The following is a 21,598-nucleotide window of genomic DNA, read 5'->3' on the forward strand; positions in this document are numbered from 1 at the left end:
ACAGTTCCTAGCCAAATAACATGAAAGCACTTCTGAGCCTTTGGTTTGAATTTCACCTCCATAAACAACAGGTTTCACACAACTGGCCACATTGAGTTCTTCACCAGCTCTTACCTTAGCAAATATGTCTGCTGACATAGCATTACACTTTGAACCAGTGTCTACTTTGAGCTGGGTGGATTTACCATTGATCTGGTCAGTACAAAACACTTTGTTCTTTGCCAATAAATTCACTGCATCAATCTTTTCACCAATTACTGATACTCCATCTACATAGAAAGTAGAATTGCAGCTCTCTACATAACCAAATTGCTTTTTTGAGTGACCCTTATTTATAACTGTGTGAGGTTTATTTGATTTGCAAAACGTTTGAAAATGGTTTCATTTTTTACACTTGTGGCATTGCTGACCAAATGCTAAGCATTTCTCTCTTTTACGCTCATGATTGGCACCACAGTTGTGACAGTTAGTAATAAAGCTGGATTTGGGCTTTGCTGACTCACTCTTGTACTGCACTGAGCATGCCCTTTTCTTAGAACTTGCTGGAAAACTATGTGGTTTCCCAGGAAAATCCACAGGGACTGTTGCTGCCATGTGCTTAAGCCTGCTTCTACCAGCCATGTGTTGCATGATGTCTAAATTTGTTCTGGAGCCTAATGAAACCATGCTTTTATCACTTGCAAGCATGAATTTGACAAATCTCAATAGCTTTACTCAACATTAAATCACTGTCACAAAGCAAAATCTTTCTCACAGCAGCACTATTAATACCACCAGGGTTGCCAGATTTCCAACCAGCCAGGTAGGGACAAAAAGAAAAAAAGGTCTCTCACGGCAAGTGAAGACCAAAAAAAAAAAGGTAAAAGCAGTAGCTCTAAGCACGGAGCTTCTCGTGTTTAATGCATTGCAGTTCTGCATTTAACACAAGTAGCTCCGTGTTTAGTGATTTTTGATTAGCCTGTATACCGGCATATGGGCCAATCAAAAATTGCTAAACACGGAGCTTCTCGTGTTTAATGCAGAACTGCCAATTAAAAAATCGTTAAACACGGAACTACTTCTCTTTAATGCGGAACACAAGAAGCTCCATGTTTAGCGATTTTTTATTGGCCCGTATGCCAGGTATATGGGCCAATCAAAAAAAAAAAAAAAAAAACAAAGTGGAGGCTGGCCGGGATTTAAACCGGCAGGGCGGGACTCGGGATCAGGCTGCTGATCTCGGGACAGTCCCGCCCAAATAGGGACGTCTGGCAACCCTGAATACCACACACAAGCCTGTCCTTTATTAACTCATCTTTTAAGTCACCAGACTGACACATTTTAGCTTTGTTTCTCAGGTCAGTAATATAAGCTGCAAAAGTTTCCCCTGATTTCTTATGTGTTGTGTAAAACAAATGCCACTCTAATATAATATCTGTCTGGGGGTTACACATTTCTCTGAATTTGCACTTCAAACACTCAGGGTCTTACCTTGATTCCACCTGTACAACAACACAACAGTTTTCATCTTTTCCTTCTTATACTACTAGTGCATATACAAATTAACACTCTCTTTCAATGTCTTCTGATCCAGCTAGGTTTAGTAAAATGAATTTATTTATTTTATTTTATTTTACATTTGTTTACCAGGAAAATCCAACTGGGCATGTTGCCCTTTTTCAGCAGAGGCCTGGGGAGAAAAGCTCCATTGTTAGTACAATTTTTGTTAATACAATTTTATATTACATTGCAAAAAAGACAGAAATAAAAATTAATACAGGTAACAGTAGCAAAAACAGGTATGGTTGGTACAGTGTAAATCCAAGACAATTCACTTGGACACATAAAATCTGAAAGACAGTTCTTGGTATTGTATAAAGTAAACAAACATAAACAATGAGTGAAAACGATAAATGCCCTGGTGTGTGCATCTTTGTCAGAATACGCTGCTTGTATAAATATTTTGTACTCTTACTCAAATATTCACCAGTTCTCTGCAATATTCTGATCAAATACAAATGGTGAGGGTTTTCAAAATCCATCTGCCATATTAACACATACCAGTGAAGCCTTTTGCAGCAATATTCTGATCAAATACAAATAGTGAGGGTGTTCAAACTCCATCTGCCATATTAACACATACCAGTGAAACCTTTTGCATGTATGCATAAACACACATATATACATATGGCAGAAATTTATGCCAGTATTTGTAACTTTGGCCAATAGCACAACAAGCCTCTGATTAACTGAACTTTGTGAAATAAGTCTCTCGGGCACTGCCATACTCTTGAAATTACTGTACTATAAGAAAGTGTAAGAAACATTTTGAAATAACTGCACTGTGCGAATAAACAGGGCAGAAGAAGCTCAGAGTAAGAAACATTTCAAGCAATAGCAGTGTCTTGAATCCCTCTTCTGACACCATGTCTCTCATCCATTCAGGATCAAATAGAAGAGTCTTTGTGGGTTCTGTTCAAGCAGCTTTATTATGTACAAACACATCAGTATTGAGGCTTAATAACTTTAACTTAGATAAACTTAAAATCAAACTAGCTATTACACTCATACATGCTCACTGTCTAGCTGCACTCTCAAAATAGCATTGAAGCTAGCACGTGCTTGCTATTTATATGCACGTGCCATCCTTGAAATGCTTCTTAAAGATACAGCACACATGAACAGGTTGATTTTAATCACAATGGTTATTTTACCAAAATGATTAACATTATACAGACAACTTATTTTATTCCATTGAAAGAATACTTTAAATAATTTAGCAACATTCGCTTATAAAGTTCTTATGGCACCCCAACAAACCTAAATAGCTTTTGGTCATCACGTAAGAGAGAGAAAGATGGTAGACTATGATTTCCTTTATACAAAGATATGATATAGCTTCAATTATTAAAATGGTAGCTTTATTATTAAATTCTGATTATTCAGCCAACAGTGAAAAAAGTACAGAAAATCATTTGGTTAAGTAAAGAATAAATATTACCATACAGAATCTACAAATTTTGAATAATTATATGAAGTGGCTGTTAACAAAATACTAATTTAAATAAAAAAGAATTTATTAATAAAAAAGAAGCTTGAATACTGCTCACACATCCTGAATTCAGGTACAGTTTCAGCATGGATCTCAGACTGTGCCATTTTGATGTTGTTTCAGGCCACCAGATGATTCACTTAAGGCTTGTAGTGGATTGCTATTCTACTTGTTATTGTCCGTTGTTTTATAATAGTAGTGAGAATGCAGTGTCCTACCACAAAATCCATTTTTGAACCCAAAACCATATTTACTATATGACTGGCTGGCCTTTTTCTCCTTCACGTAACTAATTATACTCTTTTTGCTGTTTTCTCAGCCAAATTCAGTTTGTCTCTCTCCTCTCTGCAAACTTTCCTGTACTTAGCTTGTTTGTTGTGAAGCTATAGATGTCGGTGGATAACTCACCTGTAGATTCATGATGTTTTGTAGTATTTTACTGCTTCAAAATAGCTCTGCTGTAACTGCAGTCTGATGGAGTAACATAACCCTTGTGCTTCCAAAGCACGTGTTACTACCGGTCCTATTACATAACATTGTTTCACTGGAAGCATAACAGATAAGACTCCTCCTGCAGGTTTTTGAGCTGTTTCCCACTATGCTCTCCTCCCATCCCCAATCTCCCAGCCACCCCTCATGGCATTACATTTATAGGACCTATTCTCCATCCAGAACTCCACCTACATTCCACGAGTCTTAAAGGCATTCACATAAATATAGAAATACCCCAGACATGGTAATATACACAGCTTCTAAACCATTAGTCTATATTTAAGCAGTCCAACTTTCTTTCCTCCCTTGTATTTACTATCTGACCCGATGATCATAACTTACTCATCCACTCCACTCATCTATCTACTCATACCCCTCCCATATTTGTTATTCCAATGTTTTAGCCCTGTCTGACTGACTAATCTCTCTACAAACCCACATACCATGTTTTTCTAAAATATTACTGCATTCTTACTCTTCATGTTTTATCATAAATTACCATACATCACTCAATCTTATATACATTTTTCCCACTAACTGCTTCACCTCTTACCATCCAAATCACCTCACTTCACCATTAATCGCTTCCAATAAATACAATTACTCACTCCATTGTTACTTCAAATTTAAATTACTAAACCCTCATTCCTACAGCACCAAAATAAAATTAACTCTTAAAGTTAAACCAAACAAGCTTACCAAACGTACCCATCTTTCTCTGTCTAACCACTCTGTGGGGATATTTATCCCAGCCCTGATCCATCCTCCTATCTTGACTCCCCAATAGCCTCCCAAACTATTCCCAAGCCAAACACCCTTCATACTCAGCCAACCTACCTCCTTCCAAAACATGGACTACACCACCATTACCAAAAACATCAAAATACAGCCTGCCTCTCTCAAATTCACCCAATTGTTTAAATTTATTTCTTTAAATTCTCATAGCATCTATAATACAATTTCAGAACTCCATGCCTGGATCTCCTACAATAAACCAGATATTCTTGCCATAACTGAAAAATGGCTAAAACCCCATGTACTTGACTCTGAAACTTCACTCCATGGTTTTAATATCATCAAAGCTGATATAACTCAAAAAAGGTGGTAAGAGTAGTTTTACTATACCCTATCATGAAATTCTACCTTATAATAAACACATTCCCAAATTACATAACACTGAACTCCTCATCTCCCATATTAAACTAAATAACCATAAACAAATATATATTATTGTATTCTATAGCCCCCCACCCCCACCCAGGCAATAATGCTACAACCTTGAAAAACATCTTAAACTGGATCTCCACAAAATATCCATCAACTAGCCACAACCTATTTGACTTGGCTCAACTCATTTCCTCCCCTACACATTATAACTACCCCAAAAACTGTGGTTCAGTTATTGACTGGATAATGGTATCTGATTTCACTAAGTATGTCTCTAGTGGCATTCCCTCTGATTTTCAGTGACCACCTTCCTGTATATGCAAACATACTCAGTCCCCATCATGTCAAACAACACTTACTTAAAACTTCATGTAACCTAACTAATTATAACCCTGATAGATTAACAGAACCCTAAGCTCCTTCAACTGGTCTATCCTGAAAAATATTCCACTTGATGAAGCTGTATAGAAATTTAGCACACTTTTCCTGAAAACCCTCAATAGTCCCGCTCCAACTAGAACAAAACAAGAAAAGACTAACCATATTCCTTGGTTATCCATACATGGCAGGCACCTAATGCATGAAATATTACAGGGAGTAAGCACAATGTTCTACACTGATCACCTTAAAGCCCTGTCTCTTTACTCTGTATCAAAAGACTTCTGAGAGGTATTCCTTGCTTGGCAAACAAGGTATCCCTGGAGCCTGTTTTGATGAATGTTTTGCACATCCACAAAACAAATAGCACCAGAACTTCTAGATTAAAAGACTAAATTTTGTTTGCAACATAAATAGGACATGTTAAAGAAACAGAAATGTTTCTCAGAGAATTCCCATTCTCTAGAACAGGGTCTCCATCCATGTGAAGCAGAGTTCCTCCATATCAATATTTAAGAGCAACCTGTAGACCAATGGATGTGTAATCAGAATGGATGTGTTATCAGAATTCCACCCCTGGTCTGGCTGCTGTATCTCTGATGGACAGAGGGAGTCAGTAAATCGCTCCCTAGAAATCAAATATAAATCAAATTTGTGGGTCACATTTGGGTTGCATGGCTTGGCTTTTAAGGGCCCTAGTGGCTGTTTGCTTAGTATACACCTATGAAAGAGATATGGTTTTGAACAAATGGTTAAAACATAGATCTCTCTAAACCTACAACACTCTAAAGAATTATGTAACCATACTAAAAGGCATAGTAATGCAGACAAGGAGATCTAATGAAGTAACCCCTTACTAAATCAGTGTCCCAACCCTAAAATATTCTGGTCTTCTATCAATAATACACTCCATCCTGGTGAACACACCACTTGTAATTCTTGCCCAAATAACACTCCCAAAATAGACACTCAGTTTAACACTCAATTTATAGAAAGCATTAAAAAGCCCCTACTAAATATTTCCCACCTAACAATCTTGACATGCAGTCTCCTCAGATATCAAACACCCAAATGTTGGAAGTGTAATGGGAAAGAAAGAGATAATTGTGAACATATTTTCTGGGAGTGTAATGAGTTAGCAGACTTTAAAGATTTCCCTGCAGACTATTCTGTCAGAGATGATGGGTGAGCAAATTGATGTAACTAGGGAAATGATCTTTATGATCTCTGATACACAATCGGAATTGCCTTGACATAGTAAGGCCTTGCTAAGTCTAATTATGGTGGCTGCCAAAAAAGCAATTACTAGAAAATGGAAATCAGAGTCTAAAGCAACTGTACTAAAGTAGTGAATAATGTAACAAAGATAAAACAAGTGGAATTGGGATCTTTAGGAAATGGTAAAATCAAATTACATAGTAAAAAATGGGAATTGTGGGAGCAATACATACAGGGGAGGAATGAGGTTTAAAAGAAGATTAAAGAAGATTATTTTCACACTGAGCTAATCGAAGGAAGGACACTGAGGAAACTCGGAGCTATAATATATAACAGTAAGTATCCTATTTTTTGTTTATTTTGTTCTTTATTTCTTTGTTATTTATAGCACATTGTGTACTGTGTATTTTTCTAGCTAGTTTCACTGTGTGTGAGGTATTAACTGGAAATTGTCCACTTTTATTAAGCATCTGTTGGGTTGTTTGTTTCTGATAACTTGTTGCAGTTAAACTCTTTTTTCTAGAGGCTCCTTTAGCTGTTTAAAACTTTCATTTAAAGGCTCACTGCTGCTTTTCAGCTGTGAGAAGCATTTCTGCAGTTTGTTCTAAGTAGTGGGGATATTTGTAGCATTTCCATATTCAGGCTTGTATTTGTGCCTAGTGTTTGTGGAGGCTGTGTGTCTGAGCACATATTCAGTTACATCTTGGTTTAGCCAAAGCCATCAGGCATTTCAGTGAGAGAGAATTGTTTGAGGTCATTGGCTGACTGAGGTCACCTGGACTACAGTTTAAACTAAGCACCTCATTGGTTCTTTTGAGATTTCTTTCTTAAAATCTATCTCAGGTTTCAACCTTCTGTTACCTAAGAAGTTCAGTTGTGAAGAAAAGAAAGAAAAGAAAAAAAAAATGTTATCTGCTTTTACTGTATTTGTGTTTCTTCCTACTTTATTTTGCTTTTGCATCATCTTAAAAGTACTCAATTGTATTTATTACTGCTTGGTGTAACTCATTCTAAGCCTTTTAGTTTAAGCACTTGGGCTTCAGACCAGTTGTTTTACATTAAGAAGGTTTGTGATCTGCACTGTAGTGGCAGAACAGGTAGCTTACATCCTTCTAAGTTGGGAACTGCTGATTGAGGGCTCAGTGTCTGTTATTCTAAAAGTGCATTAATTCTGGTTTAAGCACTTGGGCTTCAGGCCAGTTATTTTACATTAAGAGGGTTCGTGGTCTTCACTCTTGTGGGAGAAGAGGCTGGACTCTGCCCTTCTGAACTGGGAATTTCTGGTTAAAGGCTTATAGTGCCTGCAAATCTGAGCTGCTTCTTACTGAAATTGGTACACCTTGTTTGCTGTAGCATAGACTAGATCCAGGCCTGCTGAATCTAGCTTTGTTTGTATAACTTGAGCACTAATCCAGGCATTCTTTAAAGTTTTCAATTGTATTTATTACTGCTTGGTAGTAACTTGATTAAAGTGTAGCTATTATTCTAAGTCTTTTGGAATAAGCACTTGGGCTTTAGACCGGTTGTTTTACATTAGGAAGGTTTGTGGCCTGCACTGTGGTAGCAGGACAGGTAGCTTACATCCTTCTAAGTTGGGAACTGCTGACTGAGGGCTCAGTGTCTGTTATTCTAAAAGTGTATTAGTTCTGGTTTAAGCACTTGGGCTTCAGGCCAGTTATTTTACATTAAGAAGGTTTGTGGTCTGCACTCTTCTGGGAGGAGATGCTGGACTCTGCCCTTCTGAGCTGGGAATTTCTGGTTAAAGGCTTATAGTGCCTGCATATTTGAACTGTTTCTTACTGAAATCGGTACACCTTGTTTGCTGTAGCATAGACTAGATCCAGGCCTGCTGAATCTAGCTTTGTTTGTATGCTTGTTGTTTGTTTGCTTGTTATTTCCCTGAAACGCTAATTCCACCTAAAATGCGGCTTTTCAGTGCTTCTGTGGATCCCTAGTGATATCTGCATTGCTTACTGTACTTATTTCCTTGTTTCACTTGAAAGAAAGTTACTGTTTGTCATTTTTGCATTTAAGTTACCTGTAACACATTGCATTTAAGTTACCTGGCACTTGCTCACTAAAGCAATTATATAAGTCAGCACTAAAAAATTAAAAGCACTACACCCTCACAAACTCCCTTGAGTACCTTGTTTCCCATTGGCCCTTTTTTTCAATTATAAAGGAATTCCCAATACTATTCTAGCATGTCCAAAGGTCAGTTGTCAATCTCCTCTCCGGTCCATCTGGTGAATCTGGGAATCTTGAGGCAATGTTACAACTGCCTCATGTACACAGACAACCCTCTCCTCCTCCCAACAAATTCCAACACATGTGAGAGATGCAACCATATAGCCAAACTAGAGGCTAAGCTCTCTCAACTCAGTACTGGCGTAACCAGTCAGGAGGAGAAGGAAACCACACTCACTACAATTCCAGTCTCACATAGACCTACCACGACAGCAAACCAAACACATAAACACACAAAAACATACTCGGAGGCTCTAAATAAAAATCTGCCTAAGCAGCAGAGACCTCCAAAGCAGACACCCAAGCAACTCTACCCCAAAACAAAACACGTGCAACACATAGCTCACAAAGCCAGTGTGCCAAACAGTCACAGCCCTTAAGGCTAAACAACACACCTGATACACTTGTAATAGGTGACTCTATCATCAGGCACACTGACGTCTCACTCACCAGGCTGAACAAGGAGAAGGTCACTCCAAGGCAAGTACAAATATGACTCAGTCATTGTTCATGATGGTGTGTATGACCTGAGACGTACCTCCCTGGACTACATGAAAAGAGACATAGAGGAGCTCTCTGAGCATGTAGCCCAGGCCGGTATGACCCTGACCTTGATTAGCATCTTACCCTCACCAAGAATGATGCCACAATATGAAGACAAGATGATCAATTTAAACAATTGGCTTAAGTATTGGTGTCATTCAAAGGGGATCCAATGCCTGTCAGCCTGGGATGACATGCTTGACAAGCCACAATGCTTCGCTAGGGATGGCTTGCACCTGTCACCCCTGGGCTTTCGGATATTGGCAAAGGCTCTTGCTACCCCCATAGTGCCTTTTTTAGGCAAGGCTCAAAAGACAAACCCACCTCCATAGGTATCACAAGGGATAAGAAACTAAGAGTAATGCTACTCAACGCCAGAAGTCTAAACCTTAAGATGCACGCACTCGAAACTCTCTTTAGCATGGAGAACATTGATATCTGTGCAGTAACAGAAACCTGGTTCAAGGCTCCTGAGAGCACCCCAGCACTACCAGGTTATACCTCATACCATGCTTTTCGGCCCCAAAACTTGGACCGAACCACAAAAGGAGGGGGAGTATTAATATTCGTCAAAGATACCCAAACCTCCAGGTTGGTGGCACAGCACGAAGCATCAGAGACTATCCATGTGCAACTAACAGTGGGTAAAACTGCCTTCCAGTTTATAGCCTGCTACAGACCACCCTCCCAAACCCAGGAACCCCACTCGGCCTTCCTGAGAACACTGGAAAAGATGAAGGTCTCTCCAAACACCATTATATTGGGTGACTTCAACTACCCAAACATAGACTGGGAGCATTACTCTAGCTCCAACACCCTAGCCCAAAGGTTCCTAGAATTTATAAACTCAAATGCTATGGAGCAACTTGTTACCACTCCCACAAGAGGGGAAAACATACTGGACCTGATCATCACCAACATGGAGACTCTATGTTCCAGACCAGAAGTGTATCCCTCACTGGTAAGATCAGACCATAAACTAATCTCACTGGATATTCACATCCTGACCCCACCCCCTGCCCAGAAGACCACAGTGAAAAACTTCTCTAAAGCAAATTTCACACTCCTCAAAACCGAGGTGGAATCCTTCAAAGTCCCCGGGCCTGTGGAAAATACGGCCCAGGCCACAGAATCCTTTATAAATGCATTCTATGAACACCCTCAGGAATGCATGGATCATGCAATCCCAAATAAAACCAAGACCCAATCCTCCAAAGGCAGATGTCCTGTCTGGTGTACCCCAGCCATAAACAAACTATACAATAGAAGGAGGAAGCTACTACATGATAGAGCAAAATCCCAAAAAGGGAAGGCATCTCTGATCAGTATTAGCAAAAAACTACGGGCATTCATAAAATCGTCTAAGGCCAGCTTCGAGAGAAAAATTGCACAGGACACTAAGGATAATCACAAGGCTTTCTTTATGTTAGGAACCTGGGTGGGAATTCCCAGATATGCTCAGAATTAGTCCAAAATGACAAAAAATACACCAAACCCACAGACATTGCCAACATCCTAGCTGACAGGTTCAGCGCAAACTTCTCCCCCCTCCCCACCAAAAGGGCAAATATCTATCCCAGCAGAGTGCTGCCCCCTGACATCTCAGATGCTCAGGTAAGAGTCGCCCTCTCCAAAGCAAAAAACACAGAATCAATGGGACCAGACAGTGTCCCGGGCTGCGTCCTACATGAACTCCAAGAAGAGCTAACCCCAAACATAAAATTACTGTTCAATCTCAGCCTTACTACAGGATATGTACCCAAAGAGTAGCGTACAACAACAGTGGTCCCTCTCCACAAAGGTGGTGCCTCAACGGATCCTGGAAACTATCGCCCCATAAGCCTGACTAGCTTGGTCTGCAAAGCTATGGAAAGGATCATCATGACCTCATAAATAAAGATATTGGGGACCTACAGACACTGGATCCTACCCAGTTCGGATTTGTTAAGGGCAGATCCTGCCTCTTAAACCTGGTCGATTTCTTTGAAACAGTCACCAAGGCCATTGACGAGGGGAAGGTGGTCCACACAGCCTACCTGGACCTCGCAAAAGCCTTTGATACAATACCCCACTCGGGCATTATAGATAAGCTCACCAGCTTAAATATAAACCTCTATGTTACTAGATGGGTTGCAAACTGGCTCAAGGACAGAACCCACATGGTTAGAATTGATGGAGCCATGTCAGACTCCAAACCAGTTACAAGTGGCATCCCACAAGGCTCAGTCCTGGGATCTCTCTTGTTCGGTATATATTTCTTGGAGGTACAGGCCAACACGGAAGGACTGTGGCTGACCAAGTTCGCAGATGACTACAAACTGGGCGCCATAATCGACTCTCCAGCTGACACAAGCATCCTCCAAAAGGGCCTCATAGAAACAGACAACTGGTGCCAGAGCCATGGCCTCAAGCTAAACGCCAAAAAGTGTATAGTCATCCCCTTTGGCAAAAACAAAGTGCCCACAAATTACCACATAGGTGGTAATCCATTAACTACAGAAGAAGTAATTAGGGACCTGGGGACCCAAGTTGATAGCAATCTCTCATTTGACAACCACGTGGCCAAAGTGGTTAGAAAAACATTTTATATAGCCCACCTAATCATGAAGGGATTTACATCTAGATCAGGGGAGGTCATCGTGCCTCTTTACTCATCCCTCATCAGGCCCATAATTGAGTACAATGCCCCTTTTGGGATGTACCTTACCAGACACCTGCAGCAACTGGAAAGACCCCAAAAGTACCTCACCAAGAGGATCAAAGGGCTCAAACAGATGCCATATGCTGCCCGGATAAAGAAACTCCAGCTCTACTCAGTGGCATACCGCCTGCTCAGAGGCGATCTGTGCCTGACGTATAAAGCCAAGTCCAACTCGGAATTAATGGACATACTGCACCTCAGAAAATCCAAATCCCATCGAGCTACGTGCTCGAGAGACTTAAACCTCAGCACTGAAATAAATAGGACATGCTGGAGGGACAGATTCATAACCCAGAGGCTCCCTTCACTCTGGAATAAAATCCCAGTCCAGGTTAGGCAGAGTCCTTCATTGACTCTCTTCAAGAGGAATCTTGATGAGAGGATGGGAGATCGTAGGTTTACCCCGGGTGTCACTTCTGTGTCACTGTTAGACAGAGGCACAGTATACTAACCTCGAAAAAGGGCATAGCAAAATTAATTTAAAATGGGTGGAGAAAGCCAAACACACTCTGGCTAGGCTTATAAATGCCCTAGAGCAGATAGCCTAGTATGAACCTATGAACCTATGAACCTAAGGCAGGACTTGAAAGAGCTATGTAATGTTTGGCAATGAGTGGGTAGATTATAAGTGATGTATAATGTTTGCAACTAGAATTATGTCAATATGGTTTGTGATGTAAAATGCTTGCAACTAGGTTTGTGTCAATATGGTTTGTTTTCATTTATATAAATATATATGCTTGCCTATTTCATAAGTGACAATTTAATAAAGATGTTTATTATTTAAAAAAACATCCCCTGATTTACTGTAAAATCCATCCAGGCCTCCTACGAAAAATCAGTACTCTTTAAACCGAAATCCTGTTCTCCTTTATCAGGTAATCTCCCAGCAGAATACTTCAGGCTAGCTGCCAGTTCCTCAGCCTATCCTATGTATATCCTAATTAATAGATCTATTATGGAAACATACATTCCTTTTCTATGGAAAAAATCTTTATCATCCTCTTCATAAAAGAGGAACTTCATCTGATATAACCAGCTTTGAATCTACTGCCATATTATCCCCTTTGTCAAAACTTCTGGAGATGTGCATTCACATTCTTCAGGAAAAACCTTCTGGCCCATACTGCATAGTTTTAGACCCATCCATAGCTCTATATGGGTTGACAATGTAAAAAAGAAGCTTTTATATAAAGAAACAATTTTTATATTGAAGTATGGTACTATGGCCCCTGGTGGTATTAATGTAGAATGCAATTGGAAAGTCCTTTTATAATTACTGGAATGATTAGTTAATTGAATATTTAATTGTTTAATTGATGTTTTTATGGTATAAATATGTGCTATGTTGCTTTTGATAGTATTCTCCTTTGAAGGTGTAAGCCGAAGCGCTAGAGACTATCCAATAAATTTGTGGTGGATCCTGTTTTTTGTCGTCATATTTGGCTTTCTTTATTTTTTTAGTTGTATACTACCATCCATAGCTCTACCATGGCTTTGTTAACCTTCACATAAACTATTAACAAAGTCAGAGACAAAGACACATTTGTTTCCTCTGTATTCTTTGATCTCCCTAAAACTTTTGATCTAGTCTCTCACCAAAAAATTCTTTGTCAGCTGTCCTTCCTATGGTTATTACAATCCACATTACTATAGTTTAACAACTATTTAAACAATAGATACTAGTCCATGAAATGGCTCACCACCTTTTCTCCCTTCCTTTCTGTCAATATTGGCATGCCACATGGCTCCATTCTAGGCCCTCTCCTGTCCTATTCAATATATTCACTAACCATCTACATAAATTCTCTCAGCAAGCTTCCGTCATACAATACCCTGATAGTTCTACACTAATATGCACTTCAGATAACCTCATATATTATCAGATAATTATTCAATAAGCCTTTACCTCTGTTGAAAGTTGGCTACAGGATAATCACCTGCTACTAAACAGACAAGAAGTAAATTACTTATCTTTTTTCCAAAACCCCATTTCCATGAAAAAAAATCAACTTTAAAAATTTTCCCTTAAATAATATCATTATTGAAGTTACCTCACATACAAAACAACTTGGCATCACAATTCATGACAATCTTAAATTTGATTTACATATCCACAATAGTATCAAGAAAACTCACCAAACACTAAATACCCTTTATAGTGTAAAGAAATGCCTTACAAACTTTGTCAAGGTAACTCTAGCTACCACTTACCTCTTACCCTCTCTCCTATGTGCAGCCCGTATCATGACCAATCTTCAAGCCTCACTTAGCTCTAAACTTGAACAATGTTACAATAAGGTTGCCAGATTTGCTTGCAAAAAACATGCCAGACCAGCCACTGTTTAAACTAAAAACATTTAACTAGCTCGAACTTCCTCACCACCTATTTTATACACAGTTCATCTTAACCCACAAAGTCAGCCATTCCCCATTTTCCTGCCCAACAATTAGCCGCATACTTGAATACTTGTCTACAAATCTGTTCCCTTTGGTCAAATGATAAACAAATGCTTACCATTTGCAAACCATGAAGGACTGTTGGGATCAGTTTCTATTCCAATAATGTAGCTAGAACTTGGAATAAAATTCCAATATTAATCTGATCTATCTTATGCCTTCACATTTTCTAACCATTACTAAAGACTTCCTCTCTATCCCTCTCTACCTCCTGGTATTGTTCCTGCTGCTTATCTGGGACATAGCTACTCCTAACATCCTTACATAAAACACTTGCTAAAAACATTTAGAAATGGTATATAGAAACTATAGAGAGTCTGACTTTTCAAAAAATTGCCAAGATTAAAAAAGAGGGATTTGAGTGTTTGGAAAACTGGCTTACAGTATAAATCACTAGACAGTTCTTAATATTTAAAGATGAATCCAAATGGCAGGCATAAAATGACAGTTTGAAAGTAAAAACAAACAAAATGATAATAATACCATGCTGTAGCAGCAATCCAGAGAGGAAGTACTTTAATGAAATAAGATTAAGCACGTTAGTCTACAAAATGTTAATAGACTTCTTCAGGACTATTCACATTCAATTTCAGCATAGTACAGGTTAACAAAATGTGAGCAATTCAATGGGCCAGATGACTGATATTGTAAGATAAGGCTTACTGAGCAGGGACAGAAAGGCAGTACAGGCATATTGAACATGATTTAGGTAACTTATTCCAGGGATCGATAATGATTATTACAAGTAATAATGTGTAATCGATAATTTTGCATTTTGGGTGTTAAGACAAAGTATGAGATACCAAGGTCAGTGAGCACTTATTTTTCTGGATCAGGCAAACACTGGCAATAGCCTTTTCATTTATTTTTATATATTTGAAGGTACATGAAGACAGGAAACCCAAAGTTAATGTTGATAATGAAAGTTCTGACAGACAAAAAAAGTTATGGTCAGGGAAGAATACCAGAATCCTTTTTAGTAAAATGTACAATATGATTACAGTTTAGACTAAAAATAGATTTTGTATTATGACTACTCTCTAGCTACTTGCTTGCATGCTTATAAATATTGCCTATATTACATATGCATAGTTAACATATGAATATCAGAGCATTTAATGATGTAACAATGTATCCGTTTTGGGGGGTTTTCACTTTATTGTATTGCTATTTTTTGGATCATTTTACTTACTTCAATTTTTGTTGTGCTTGATTGTGTTAAGTTGTTATGGTTGCATTAAGTCACATCATAATTTAGAATGAAAAGCAGTTAAATAAAATGTTCCTGCTGTCTGTCTTCAGAATGGCACTGCAATAGCATTGCCTCAAACTGCACTGTTACTTCCAAATAACAACAGAAAAGAAAACTCACACTATATCACCACTGACTACAAGCATATATTGGTACTCAATATTTGTGCCATTCTGTGTGTGTGTGTGTGTGTGTGTGTGTGTGTGTGTGTGTGTGTGTGTGTGTGTGTGTGTGTGTGTGTGTGTGTGTGTGCGTGTGTGTGTGTGTGTGTGTGGGCTGTGTGTGTGCATGTGTGGGCTGAGTATGTAAACCAACCATCAAGGATTTCATAAAGCAGACTGTGACGATGTGAGGTATTCCCAGCTATGCCAGGAGAAATAGGGCAGTGGATGTGTAACATATGCCAGCATAGCTAGCTGGAATTTAACAAAGAATTATAAGTTATTTGAATGTCAAACTGATTTGTACAGATGCTTGTGTTGAAAATGTATTTGTAAAGTTGCTTGTGTTAAAAATGTATCAACAGTGTGCCCTGCTGGACAGAAGAAGAAATGCACATGTATTATTGTAACTGTTGAAATGTATCTATTGTAACAGAGGATACTGAAGAGGAGAGGTTAATCTCAATCCACCTGACTTTAAAAAATAGTATGAAATTAAATTAATGGGCCTAGGCCATAAAGATGTTTTCTCACAGTTTTGAATGAAGCCAGAGGCACAATGTCTGTAAGAAGTATGGTTTATTAGCTCCTGTAGGAAGAGTGAAAGTGTTTTATGGATTTATGACTTCCACGAGCTGCAGCAGATCTTAGGAAGGCTGTGTGTGTGTATTATTGACACACAGGTGCTAAATCCTGACAGGTTCTAGCAATGGGAGATTGCATGGGAACCAGAAGTCAGATGACCAGATGCACGTGATATCATTCTGTAATACATCACTAAAAATAATGTTTGATACTAGGTGAGATTGAAGTCTCAGAGTGCTCTGTTTTTGTAATCTGACAAAGAAGGATCTTTCACTTACTTCTCCTTGCCTTGCTCTAGTAAGTAACTAGGGAATAATAATGCTTTAGATCAGTCAGTAAAATATATTGAGATTAGTTAAATATAATTTTTCTGTAACTGTGTAAACCTGTCCACCTGTGTTATTTTTAATATTTCTGCCACTCGTTCATTTCTAATACATATAACAAGAAGGCTTTGGGTTTCTTTCAGATGCTTTAATACGTACAAACACATCAGGATGGATAGCAGCATCTTTAAATATGAACGAACTAGTTAACAAACAGAGCTTACATACATACATGCTTACAGCTCAACAGTTAACTACAAAATGGCCGTCAGGCTTGCACATGCTCAGTATTTATACACTTGTACAAGCCCTTGGATGGCTTCTTAAAGGTATATACACACACACATTGCTCTACATCCTTCCTCTTAAAAGGATTGCCCCTTATGCAAAATAATATCAGAGTTAAGCATGCATTATTATGTGCATTTGAAATAAAACACAATGTTCATGCCCAAGCTGCTTCATATCTGCTACAGGGTTTAGAGATTCAACCATATCTCATAACATAACAGTTAGGACCAAATTTAGCAACAGGGACAGTCTGCAGTGTACAACTTGTATCATGAACTTCTGGATTCATCCCAGCAACAGGAGTGTCCTCTGGAACTTCCTCTGGAATTGGAATACAAGACAACTTCACTCTGAGATAAAAAGTCTTTCTCAGAGGCTATCTGGTATGGTATAGGCTCAGACACCAGTCTCAAATGTTTCTGATTCCACCATGTACAATCTCAGATCTGGACAATATTCTTCACAACACCAATCCGATCATAACCTCTGGACATCTGCATCCTTACCACTTCTCCCTCTCATAGTGGAGTGAGCAGTTTGCTGGTCTTATCATAGTAGGACTTCTGGGACAGGCACTTCTTCAACAGATTGGCTTTCACTGATCTGTTGTTCTTGACACATGGAAAAAATAATTGACTACTGATTGGTAATGTGGTTCTGGTTTGTCTAAATAGAAGTCTCTGAGCAGGTGAACCAAGATGTTTATCACAAGGAGCATTTCTGAGATTCAAGAAATTCAGGAAAACATCACTATTATCTCATTTTGAATTCTTGATTAACTGTTTTGCACTTTGAACCATGCGTTCTGCCCAATCATTTGACTGTAGGTACTCTGGACTACTTGTCACATGAGTAAAGTCCCATTCTTCAGCAAATTATTTTGAAATATTGGCTTGTAAACTGCATGCCATTGTCAGAAATAAATTTGTACAGACTACCATGTACAGTAAAATGACGCTTCATCTTAGTAATGACAGTACTGGATGCTAGGTTAGGAAGCAGGTGAATCTTGAACCAATTGGAGTAAGAGTCTACTAACAGCAAACAATGTTGGCCATTCCACTCAAAGATATCAGTGGCTACTGTCAACCAAGGTAGTTCGGAATCTGATTAAAATGAAGTGGTTCTTTCTGTTGATGTGGCTTTGTAGTATTACACACTGAACAAGATAAAAGTGGTCTCTCAATGTCCTGTGACATAGAAGGCCAAAATAATAGCTCTCTTGCCCTTCTTTTTGTGGATTTGGTTCCTTGGTGACCATGATGCAAGATAGTAATGCAATCTTGTTGCAAGGACTTTGGAATAATTATTTTCAGACCTTTCATTATGATACCTTTATCAGACAAAATCTTATCTCTATATGGAAAATAAGGCTGCACTTCTTGAGGTAAACTAGTGTGCTTTGACGGCCATCTTTAATTGATAAAATGATTGAGCTTTTGTAAAACTGGATCAATGGCTATGTGATCTCTCAGCTCATCAAGATGTGTGTAAGAAAAAATTCTCACTTCCCTGACTTTAAAATCATCAGTCAAGTGCGAACCTTGATTATCATTCTGGTCAGTGGTATTTCTGAGAGATACCCTTCTTATCCTTATGAACATGAGGTGTTTGAGTTATATGCAATTCTGATTGCCCATGACTTTTACATTTGAAGTCATTTTAATGGACAATTTCAGGCCAATAAAGCCAAACCCCACTAACTATGGATATGCATATTTCAGCCTTGTTATGACCTCATCAGCATAGCATAAGCAGAGTGTTTGACTAAGCATAAGAAACACAGGATTGTTATACCTAGCTGATGTCCATTATCATTAGGGTGACTGCAAAATATCCCAACTAACAAATTAAAACCAAGAGTTAGAAGGTCACACTGAAAAACCAATCAGAAAAAAACTAAATGAAAACTCCAGGCAAGCTAGAACTTCCAATGAGTGACCTCCCAAACCTCCTGTAACAGAGGCACATCGGATAAATGTAAATGACCCTTATGAACATTGGGTGTTTGAGCTGTATGGCGATTCTGAATGTATTTCCCTTATTCACTTGCATTTAATAAACACAAAAAGCAAAGTATAGATTTTCATAAAGTATTTCTACTGAATTCATCTGTAATATTATATATTTCTTTACTGCAAGTTAAACTAAAAAGATATCCTGACTTCCTTCAAATTGTTACATTTGATGTTGGTGTACAGTTTATCTGTTTGTGGATGGGTGCTTTATTCAAGATTTGCAAATATTTCTATTTAAATTACTGTACTAAGCTTTGGATACCTAACCTTCATTTCTAAATTAGATCATATAAAGTTGATGTTATCAACACACTTTTAAATTCTGAAAATAAGGTAATAAACAGAACATTTTCACTAGCCACTGTGCTGGTCATTCAGTTGCTACTTTAATCCCTACCCCTTCCTGCCTAGTGTATGGTGGCTAGCTGAGGCCAGCCATCTTGTATGTGCAGCTAATATTTTAGAAGAAATTACTATATTATACAATTATCATATTACTAAATAATGCATGGCATACACAAACCAAAGCACTTAAAAATGTTTGCCTGTATTAAAAATAATTAATAAGCTAATTCTGGGAGTATATGAAATGATATGCCAATCCAAATATTATCTTAGCTGTTTATGCATAAATACAGATATGTATGTATATTTGTCTGTATATATATATATATATATATATATATATATATATATATATATACATACACGTACATGCATATAAATGTATATATATATATATATATATATATATATATATATATATATATATATATATATATATACATATATATATTTAAATGTATATGTATAGTTCTGTAAATTTACACTTTTATATATGAGTACTTACATATAGTTTTACTCATGTACATAGCTTTGTATTTATACAAAAGCATATCTGCACATGGACATACCATATTTGTATGCAGATGCATTTCTGTTTACAGATATGTTTATACATACTCATACCTTTGAATTATATATAGATATATATTTGCACTTACATATTTACATTTCCTCTTGCATTTAACAGCATTCATGCAGTATTTATCTAGTATGGTCTTAAAAACTATTTTTGGTAAGATTTAAAAATAAAACATTAAAATAGCTATTGTAGAACTCTGGCCATCTTACCCTCACCTGGTCTACCCACTCAGTCAGCTGGTCAGGCCTGTGCCTCTGCAGGTCACTGTACCTGTACTAGCAATTGGGCCTAAAGTGGCTGATCCCTGTCAGAAATGGCAGGTGCTTAACCTACTCTTGCCAAAGGTCAATCCTTTTCCACTCCATGATGGGTACTGCTCTTCTGAATTTATCCAGTTATAACTTGTACAAGAGGTAGACCATGATTTTGGTCTCTTTATCAGACCATCTTGGAGTCTAACCTAGCGCTATCTCTAGAAGTACCAGTACCAAAGTGAACGATGTAAGCACAAGGGTGTGATTCATAAGCTTGCAGACACAACCTTTGAGGTGTGACATCACCAAAAATAAACTGAACTACCACTTAGATTCATAAAGTATGGACCTGCTAATATTGTCAAGAATGGTTTTACCAAACTGCTTTGGCAAATAGATATGCATTTTTAAAGGAATAGTTTTACTTTTTTGCTATGGTAAACAAAAGTCAGTAATTAAATCATTACTTTTTCATTTGCTTATTTGTGTTTTTGGTTTTGTGCAGTAATGTTGTAATCATTATTTATACAATTGATTTTAATGTCATGCATTACTCATTCTTACAAGCATGCCTGCCTACATATTGTATCACTAAATAATGTTGTTTTCTTTCACCTTCATTTATAAACAAAAAAAAAATTGTTACAATGTAATTTTGTAGTTATGAAAAATAAAAGATGCTATCCCATTCCAGAAACAGTAAATTTATTCAGATTGTGTTCCTGTTTCATATAGTCAAACCAGAACTTAGAATAAAATTACATCACTTTCTCATACTTTATAAGAAAAAATCAACATGTGATTATAATTCAAAATATCTGATTAAAACCATATTATATCTATTAATTTAATTAAATACACAGCTATTAAAACATTTTAATAAAGAATTAAACATTTAAAATATATGTTTATATTTGTATTTTTAAAAATAAAATGTGCAAGTATGTGTGTGAATATAGAAAAAATATGTGCATTTCTAGATATGTATATAACATGTACTACATTATATAAGTTTTTCTGCTCTCAAGGATAAAACACTATTAATAGATGTTTCCCATTAACCTGTGGGGTGGGGAGCCTTGCAGCATTTAAAAGCAATTGCCAAAATAGCTCACAATATTCTAAACATGATTCCCAATAGTGCCCTCTCAGATTTGGAAGTACCTTCTCCAAAATTACAAAAAAAAATCTCTTAAATTCACACAACCATTAGCATGTTTACATAATGCATAATTTGTATTACCAGTTTTAATAGCATAAATGTGTTTGGGTATTCTGGTCCTGACATTAGAGAAGCAGATGCCAAACAAGCGCGAATCCAGCACTAAGCCCTGAAGCACATGACTAGTAACCAAATTTTCCATGTAGGAAGTCTCTCCTTTTCTAACTTCTTGGGTTCTGTCCATCCAGTGGGTGATGTAGGGGTTGATACCTAGTTTAGTGAGCTTTTCAATAGTGCCCAAGTGAGATATTGTGTTAAATGCCTTGGCCAGGCCATGGTAGGCAATATGCATCATTTGGCCTCTTCTATTACTCTGGTGACCTCCTT

This window comes from Protopterus annectens, chromosome 14.part0, assembly GCF_019279795.1.
Source record: "Protopterus annectens isolate FY-2018-M chromosome 14.part0, PAN1.0, whole genome shotgun sequence".
Classification (NCBI taxonomy): Eukaryota; Metazoa; Chordata; order Ceratodontiformes; family Protopteridae; genus Protopterus; species Protopterus annectens.